The sequence below is a fragment of the Scyliorhinus canicula genome, chromosome 27 (genome assembly GCF_902713615.1).
Source record: "Scyliorhinus canicula chromosome 27, sScyCan1.1, whole genome shotgun sequence".
Lineage (NCBI taxonomy): Eukaryota > Metazoa > Chordata > Chondrichthyes > Carcharhiniformes > Scyliorhinidae > Scyliorhinus > Scyliorhinus canicula.
The window spans coordinates 11,839,560-11,848,387 of NC_052172.1; the positions used below are offsets into that span (position 1 = coordinate 11,839,560).

Genomic DNA, 8,828 nt, shown 5'->3' on the forward strand with positions numbered 1-8,828 from the left:
TTTATTTGAGAGGGCAGGGGTGTTATGGAGAGGAGTGTTGGCGGAGGGAGGGATGTTTTCCAGAACGCCTCCTCCTGATTCTCAACCTTTAATTCTGCCATTGGAGGAAAGGGATTGTGAAGAAGCCCTTATGTTTTCCATCCCCTAACCTAGTGTTAAATCCCACAGTAAACAAATAATACTTCAAACTTCAATTGGGAGAAAATGTGAGACTAACTGAGATGCTAACATGCACAGCATGGGTCGAAAATGTCCTCCCTTATTAGGAGCAATCTCTCCTCATGTGGAACTGCTGGATTCAGCCTGGATTTTAAAAAAGTTATAAAAATTATCTTTTTTAAAAAAGAGTGCTAAGAAAAACCTTTGCACTTTACTTTTCTTGAGTCATTTGCTGGACCTGAAACATTGACAGCACCTTTTTTTTTTGAAGGGGGTATATCCAACATCTGCAGGAGCAAGTTTTTGCTTTACTATATATATTTTTTTTAAAAGATATAAAATTACCTCGGCTGCAATGCACGGGGTAAAGGGGTGGGGGTGGATGAACTGCGGCTGTCACTCAAGCAACAGTAGCAGAAGCTTCCACTCGATCCAATCATTCATTCATTCAGAAGAAAAAGGAGCGGGCTGGCTCTCTGTGGGCGGAGCCCCGTGCGTGAGATCGGAGACGACAGCGTGGTCGCCTAGCGACGTTCCAAAATAGAACGTGGCAGACGTCAGCGCGTCGGTGGGGCGAGGGGGAGGGAGGGGGGGCCGCGGCGTGCGTAACGTCACCAGGAGCATTCCAATACGTCAACCTTACGCACGTAGCCCGGAGTGCAGGCTTGGAGGCGCTTTTCCATAATAGCCTCGGAAATCGATAACCCCCGCTGATCGATAGACCGATTCCGATCGATGCCATTCCCGGAATGCAGAGCCAGGGACACGATCCCCCTTTGCACTGGATGGGGCTGGCCATTTATTTTGCAGCAACTTTAAAAAAAAGAGAACTGCCCTCCCCCAGCAAACGCTTGCACACTGCCAACATTGATATTGTGACATTGTGGGTCACCAACGAGAGAGGGGCCAGCAATGCTGGTCCTGATGCAGAAATGGGGATGGTGGATAGAGATGGGAATGGGGATGGTGGAATAGAGATGGGAATGGGGATGAGGGGAGTGGAGGGAGATTGGGGATGGTAGAATGGGGGGGGGGGGGGGGAATAGTTGAATGGGGGGGGCAAAGAGAAAGTTTGGGTTCATGCTTGCCAAAACACACACACACACCGAATCATTGATGTGTGCAAACAGTACATTGCAGGCAAAAGTTCAGCTGAAAAGGAACTCACTTGGGCTGCGGTTGTGGGGCTCCCCACGCTCTGGCTGAAGGAGTCCACGGATGACAGGTACTGGGGCTCCGAAGGAGAGGAGCTGCAGTGAGAAGCCGAGTCAAAGTCGCCTGAGAACCCCTGGTACATGTCCTCCCAGTCGGTGATGAGCCAGGATTTGTCGCCCCTTAAATCCAGCTTCTTGGCTTTTTGGGGGTTCCTGGTGGTGGCTGCACAAACTCTGGGGGTCCAGATGGGAGGCGGTGGAGAAAAAGTAGAGGCGCGAAGTTGTTGTTGTTGTTGTTGCTGCTGCTGCTGCTGCTGCTGTTGCTGATAGTAAAACGCGAGCGCCCCTGCGTCCCCGCTCCGCCGCTCTGACTTTATGAATGAACCAACTCCTCGGATTTGCTCTTTTATACCAGCGTCTCCCTTTGACGTCAGCCTCATTAGAATAGCAACAAGCCGAGGGGGGCCGCAAAGGGCCGAATTCCGCCGGGAAAGCCCACCGGGAGCCCGCTCCAAAGGGACAGGAGTGAAGCCGGCCGAGCCCCCGCTGCCAACAAGCCCCTCCGCAGCCTCCCCGCTCCCCTTTATAGGGGGGAAAAAGCGATAAAAGCCCCTGTGAGTGGCCCGGCTCCTCCTCCCCGGGATCCCTGACGTAGATGCCCAAATATGGAACTGTGTAGCCGGCTGTTTACTGGTAACCAGGCGGTGACGTCAGAGGGAATCCCTCTCCCAGACAGCGGCTCCATCAGAGAGAGGGAGAGAGGTTTTAAATAGCCCGGGACGGCCGGCCAGCAGCTTTTTATAAACATTTATTTTTAAAACCCTTGCTTAGGAGTGTGTATGTGTGTGGGGAGATGTGTGGGGGTGTGTGTGTGTGAGTCGGTGCCTGGGGGAGGGGGCTGTGTGTGCCTGTGGGGGGGGGGGAGGGTTGTGTGTCTGTGTATGGGGGGGGGGGGGAGAAGGTGTATGGGGGGGAGGGGGCAAGAGGTGTATGACTGTATAGGGGCGAGGGGTGTGTGTGTCTAGGGAGGGGTGTGCGTCTGGGGAGGGCAAGTGTATGTGGGTGTCTGTGTGGGGAGGTTGGAGGGGTATGTGTGCGGGGGAGGGGTGTATGTGGGCGGTTGTGTGAGGGGGTGGGGATGGGTGCGTGTGTGGCGGGTGAGGTGTGGGGGGAGCGTGTGGGGGAGAGAGGGGAGCATGTGTGGGGGGATGGTCTGTGTCGAGGGGAAGGGTGGGTGCAGTGTGGGGGAGAGGGGTGCGTGTGGGTGAGGGGTGTGCGTGTGGGGAGAGGGGTGCGTGTGGGGAGAGGTGTGCGGGTGCGTGTGGGGGGAGGAGTGCGCGTGTGGGGAGAGGGGTGCGTGTGGGGGGAGAGGGGTGCGTGTGGGGGGAGAGGTGTGCGTGTGGGGGGAGAGGTGTGCGGGTGCGTGTGGGGGGAGGGGTGCGTGTGGGGGGGGAGGGGTGCGTGTGGGGGAGAGGGGTGCGTGTGGGGGGAGTGGGGTGCGTGTGGGGGGAGTGGGGTGCGTGTGGGGGGAGAGGGGTGCGTGTGGGGGGAGAGGGGTGCGTGTGGGGGGAGAGGGGTGCGTGTGGGGGGGGGAGGTGTGCGCGTGTGTGTGGGGGGAGGGGTGCGTGTGGGGGGAGGGTGTGTGTGGGGGGAGAGGGGTGCGTGTGGGGGGAGAGGGGTGCGTGTGGGGGGGGTGCGTGTGTGTGTGTGTGGGGGAGGGGTGCATGTGCGCGTGTGGGGGGAGAGGTGCGTGTGGGGGAGGTGTGGGGGAGGGGTGCGTGTGTGTGGGGGGAGGGGTGAGTGTGTGGGGTGCGTGTGTGGGGGAGGGGTGCGCTTGTGTGGGGGGGAGGGGTGCGCGTGTGGGGGAGGGGTGCGTGTGTGGGGGGAGGAGTTTGTGTGGGGAGGGGTGCGTTTGTGTGTGGGGGAGGGGTGCGTGTGTGTGGGGGAGGGGTGCGTGTGTGGGGAGGAGTTTATGTGTGGGGGGAGGGGTGCGTGTGTGTGTGGGTGGGGATAGGGGTGCGTGTGGGGGCTGATGTGTTGGGCAGGTTGGTTCGATGTGGACTGCACTCGCTGCAGGGAAGCTAGAAACAGACGTCTAACACTGGAGAAGATCCAACACTGTTTTATTCAACAATAGAACTGATAAACATATTCAGCTGCGGGTCGACACTATACTGAACTGACTGGAGACCTGATGCTAGCCTGACCAGATTTACTAGCTACCGCATGGTGTTTGCACTGGCTAGCTCATGGACTCTGACTATCTCAGTGGCTGGGTCCAGAGTGCGCGGGAAACCTAGTGCCCTCTGGCTTTATAGTGGTAGTGTCCTGTCTGGTGATTGGCTGTACTTAGTGGTCTTTGTGTGTCAATCACTGCCTGTCTGCACCTCATTATATACATGAGTGGATATCATGATAGGGGGAGGGGGGTGTGTGTGGGATGGGGTGTGTGTTGGATGAGGTGCACACGTGTGTGTGTGTGATGGAGTGTGTGTGGGTGGGAGGTGTGTGGTGGTGTGTGTGTGTGAGGTGTGTGGGAGGTGTGTGTGTGTGTGTGTGTTGAGGGAGGGTGGAGTAACAGCTCTCGGCTTTTGGGGTATATGAATTCTTCCTGCGGGCATGAAATTGAGATATTAGAGTTTAAACTGGACACAGGGGCTTTGCTTGGTTCTGCACCTGGCCCTTTCCTACAGCCTCCAGCGCCCAGGGGCGAAAGTTGAACTTTGCTATCCCCTCGTGGGAGTGTCTGGATGGCAGTCTGACCATCTCAACACACGAGGACGGATTGTCAGGAATAACCGGATCTGGAATAAGCAGTGGCTTTAAGACTCTTACTGCAGTAAATGTAAAAGTTACAGATGTGCCTGCAGGGGCTGTGGTTTGTATTTAAAAAAAAACACTTTCCCCTGCCCGAGGGAGAGAGTGTGAGAGAATTCACTTCCCCGTCTTTCCCCCCCCAGACACTGGTTGTGTTGACATTCCGAGAGCGACTAGTCACTGAGCTGTTCCGGCCTTGTGGGGAAAGCTCGCCTTGACTGAGGAAGGAACACCACCCAGGCACAAGGCTTTCCTGTAAACGGTGAGGTACTGACTGGAGATAAGTCTCGTTTGTTATTGCGCTGCCTTCAAAAAATTAAAAACTTGCACATCAAGGCAACTTCAAAAAAAGGCAGAGTGTGTGTGTGTGTGTGTATATCCGAGCACTGGGGATGCTGCAGAAACTTTTCAAGTTTGTCGACAAGCTGATTAGCTTGCGAGCCTATTTCAGAGAGCATTGCTGGAGGGTCTGGAGTCACATGCAGGCCAGACCAGGAGGGCAGATTTCCTTCCCCAAGAAGGACATTTAGTGAACCAGATGGGTCTTTAGCTTGGAATTGTTTATTGTCCTGTACCGATGCACAGTGAAAAGTATTTTTTCTGCATGCAGCTCAAACAGATCATTTAGTACATGAAAATTTATCATGGCCAATCCACCTAACCCGCACATCTTTGGACTGTGGGAGGAAACCGGAGCACCCGGGAGGAAACCCACGCACACAGGGGGAGGACGTGCAGACTCCACACAGACAGTGACCCAGGACATAAAATACATAATAAGGCAACACAAGGTCTACAAATGTAAATAGATGGACGCCAGCATCGGGTAAAGCATACAGGAATATAGTATTAATCAGGTCAGCCCATAAGAGGGTCATTTAGGAGTCGGATAACAGGAGGGACGAAGCTCTGCGTGCATGTTCGCAAGACTCAATCGATGATAGATTACTGGCCACCATTTTTCTGTCACATGTCCCAGCTGGGTCACTGTCTGTGTGGAGTCTGCACGTCCTCCCCCTGTGTGCGTGGGTTTCCTCCGGGTGCTGCGGTTTCCTCCCACAGTCCAAAGATGTGCGGGTTAGGTGGATTGGCCATGCTAAATTGCCCGTAGTGTCCTAATAAAAAAGTAAGGTTGGGGGGGGGGGGGGGGGGGGGGCTTACGGGTATAAGGTGGATATGTGGGTTTGAGTAGGGTGATCATGGCTCGGCACAACATTGAGGGCCGAAGGGCCTGTTCTGTGCTGTACTGTTCTATGTTCTATGTACCCAGGTACAGAGAAAAGTACTGTTCTGTGTACATTTCAGAATCATTCCGTACATGGAAAAGAAAATGCATAGGCAGCAGGAGGCATACAGGGGTGCAGCACTACTTGGAAGAGATCAGTTCAGTCCATGAGAAGGTTGTTTGGGAGTCTGCTAACAGCGGGGAAGCTGTGGCGTAAGACTTCTCACTGTGCTCACCCCAGTCCAAGACCGGCATCTCCACATCATTGCTTCCTGGAGTCAATGATCAGCTCTTTTTGCTGGCATTGAGGGAGAGATTGTTGTCATTCCACCACTCCACTAGGTTCCCCATCTCCCTCCTCTACTCTGACTCATCGTTGTTCGAGATCCAACCCACTACGGTCATGTTGCCAGCAAACTTGTAGATGGAGTTTTTTTTGCCACACAGTCGTGTGCACATAGGGAGTATACTAGGGGGTTAAGTACATAGCCTTGTGGGGAGCCGGTACTGAGGATTTTCACAGAGAAGGTAATGTTCATCCTTACCGAATGTGGTCTATGGGTCAGAAAGTCGAGGATCCAGTTGCAGAGTGAGGAACCAACTCCTAGGTTTTGGAGCTTTGATATGAGCTTGGTTAAGATTATGGTGTTGAAGGCGGAGCTGGAGTCAATAGGAGCCTGATGTAGAGTCCTTGTTGTTGAGATGCTCCAGGGATGAGTGTACGGCTAGGGAGATGGCGTCTGCTGTGGACTGGTTGCAGCGGTGTGCGAATTGCAGTGGATCTAGGTATTCTGGGAGTATGGAGTTGATGGGCCTCATGACCAACCTCTCGAAGCACTTAATTCCAATCAACGTCAAGTCCACCGGATGATAGTCTGAGACACATTGCCCGGTTAGTCTTTGGTACCGGTATGATGGTGGTCCTCTTGAACGTGGGGACCTCTGAACGGCGTAGGGATGAGGTTGAAGACTTGCATGGACAAGAGGTTTCAATTGAATTTATATTCCACCAGCTGTCAGGAAGAGAAACTTGAACCCCCCTCCCAAGTTTGAACCCTTGTCATCTACCCCTGAGAATTCTTAGTCCAATGACATTCCACTGTGCCGCCATCTCCTAACTGCGACCAATTCTGTGCAACATGTTTCCATAAACAAAATAAAACCATGACAAAGGTGGAGGCCATTCAGCCCCTTGAGTCAGCACCACTATGAAGATCCTGGCAGATGCAGTTCAACTGCATCGTCAGACATAGCCCTGCAGATATGGGGGCAATGGGGAAAAGGCAGAGACCATGCAGACATGGAGGCCATCTGCACCGTGACCATTCTAGGATTCTCATGCCACCCTGACACAGACTGTGGGGTGTAACCTGGGCTCTTCCCGCTCACTTGGTAATCCAATCCTGCACCGTTGTGTCTTCAATCAACACGAGATGGTGGAATCGGGGCTCCTCCAACCCTCCTGTGTGGGGGTCGGTTAACTCAGTTGGCTGAATAGTGATGTGGAGCAACGCTAACAGCACAGGTTCAATTCCCGTACTGACTGAGGTGGCCCCAGGCGAGGTGATCCTTAGGTTAAATCACCACCAGTCAGCACTCTTCAAGAGGAGAGCAGCCAATGGTCCATATAAATCCATAGAAACACGAGAGTGCAGAAGGAAGCCATTCAGCCCATCGAGTCTGCACCAGCCCTTACAAAGAGCACCCTACTCAAGCTCACATATCTACCCTATCCCAGTAACCCCCACTTAACCTTTTGAGGGAAATTTAGCATGGCCAATCCACCCAACCTGCACATCTTGGAGGAAGCCCATGGAGACATGGAGAACGTGCAGATTCCACACAGACAGGTGACCCAGCCGGGAATGGAAGTTGGGACCCTGGAGAACCTCTATGCTACCGTGCTGCCTCAAAGCAGCACAAAGTTACAGAAAAGAAAGTTAATGAGTGGGGCAAACTGTCCACCATAGGCAAGTGAAAGGTTGTCCAATTGGGGTCCATATAAAAAGGTTTGAAAAAGGTGGAGGTCCAAAGAGGCTCGAGAACCCATGTACATAGACCAGTAAAGTATCTAGGCAGTCCTGTGGCAGTGTAAGCGTCAGTGTAAGCGTCTCCACCTCTGGATCAGAACTTTTGGGTTCAAAATCCAACAACAGGACTTGTTGGTCACAGAAAAGTGCAATGACCAGATACAAGAAATAATCAAAAAAGGCTAACAAAACGCCAAGTCTTTAGGGCGGCATGGTGATGCAGTGGTTAGCATGGTAATGCCTGAAATGGTACCATCGATCCCAGCCCACTGTCAGTGTGGAGTTTGCATGCTCTATGTGGGTCTCTGAAAGATGTACAGGATGGGTGAATTGGCCACGCTAAATTGCCCCTCAATTGGAAAATTTAAAGTGACATTTTATATCTCCTCCTTCAGGTACCAAGCTAGTAGAGAGAGCCATGGACTTCCATTGGAATGGCCCAGGGAGCCCTGCTGTGGTTTGCCGTTAGTCTGCAATATGGCTAACCAGGAAACTCCCTCTGTCACACTTACCACCTTGGACGGGTTTACAGGCTGATGGTCCGAAAGCCATGATGTGAACACATCTTCCTTGACCAGTCGGTCTGGCAGTAAACCAAGATTGGCAGTAAACCAAGAGCATCTCGGCCAAAGACAAGGTACACCATCCACTGTGCCACAAGACCGCCTCAGCCTTCATAGCTAAGAGAGCCCCAGAATTTGGTTGCTAAAACATACATATTAAAATATCTGAGAGAGGCATTATAAAACATTTCAAATTGTCATACAAAAGAAAGTGGAATGATATTCACATTTGCAGTTGGAGGTGTTTTGACTGGGTAATAAAGAACATTACAAACACTTGTATTCTCTGTTAGAATGAAGATGACAAACATTTCAAAAATGGCCAAAACACAAAGTGCAATAACATTCAGGTTCTCTGCATAGATCATGTTGCACTCGAGGTGCTTCAGTACAGTCAAAGCAGCATTACAGGGGCAGCACAGTGACAGTAGTTAGCACTACTGACTCATGGCACCAAGGACCCGGGTTCGACCCACTGTGCAAACGTTCTCCCTGTGTTTTCAAGGGTCTCATCCTCACAACCCGAAGTGCGCAGGATAGGTGTATTGACCACACTAAAAATTGTCCCAATAATTGGGTACTCCATTAATTTTTTTTAAACAAAGAAAGCAACATTTAAAAAGAAACATTAAAGAGGTGCAAAGGTATTTAAGTTGTCTACCTGTTCAAGTTGCTTTACCATATACATTCAATGCAGGTCATACAGCCCAAGGGGTTCTATACAATTTCCATTCCAGCCCCTAGAGTTATTGACTGGAATTCGGCCGTAATAAAGTGAGGGGCTCCCTGCATATGGACTTGGCATCCTTAATTGCATTGGCACAATTGACAAAACCATACCTCAATAAATCATCTTTATATTGCCTTATTTTGAGTCTTG

The 8,828-nt window shown here is 52.0% G+C and overlaps 1 long non-coding RNA gene across 1 annotated transcript in view; it reads left to right on the plus strand.

Moving 5' to 3' along the window:
* Positions 1–8,224, plus strand: part of LOC119957931 — a 37,410-nt gene extending 29,186 nt beyond the window's left edge. The window contains exon 2 of the long non-coding RNA XR_005458945.1: positions 7,781–8,224. This is a non-coding gene — a long non-coding RNA (uncharacterized LOC119957931). The remainder of the gene's footprint in view (positions 1–7,780) is intronic.
* Positions 8,225–8,828: the final 604 nt, after the last annotated feature.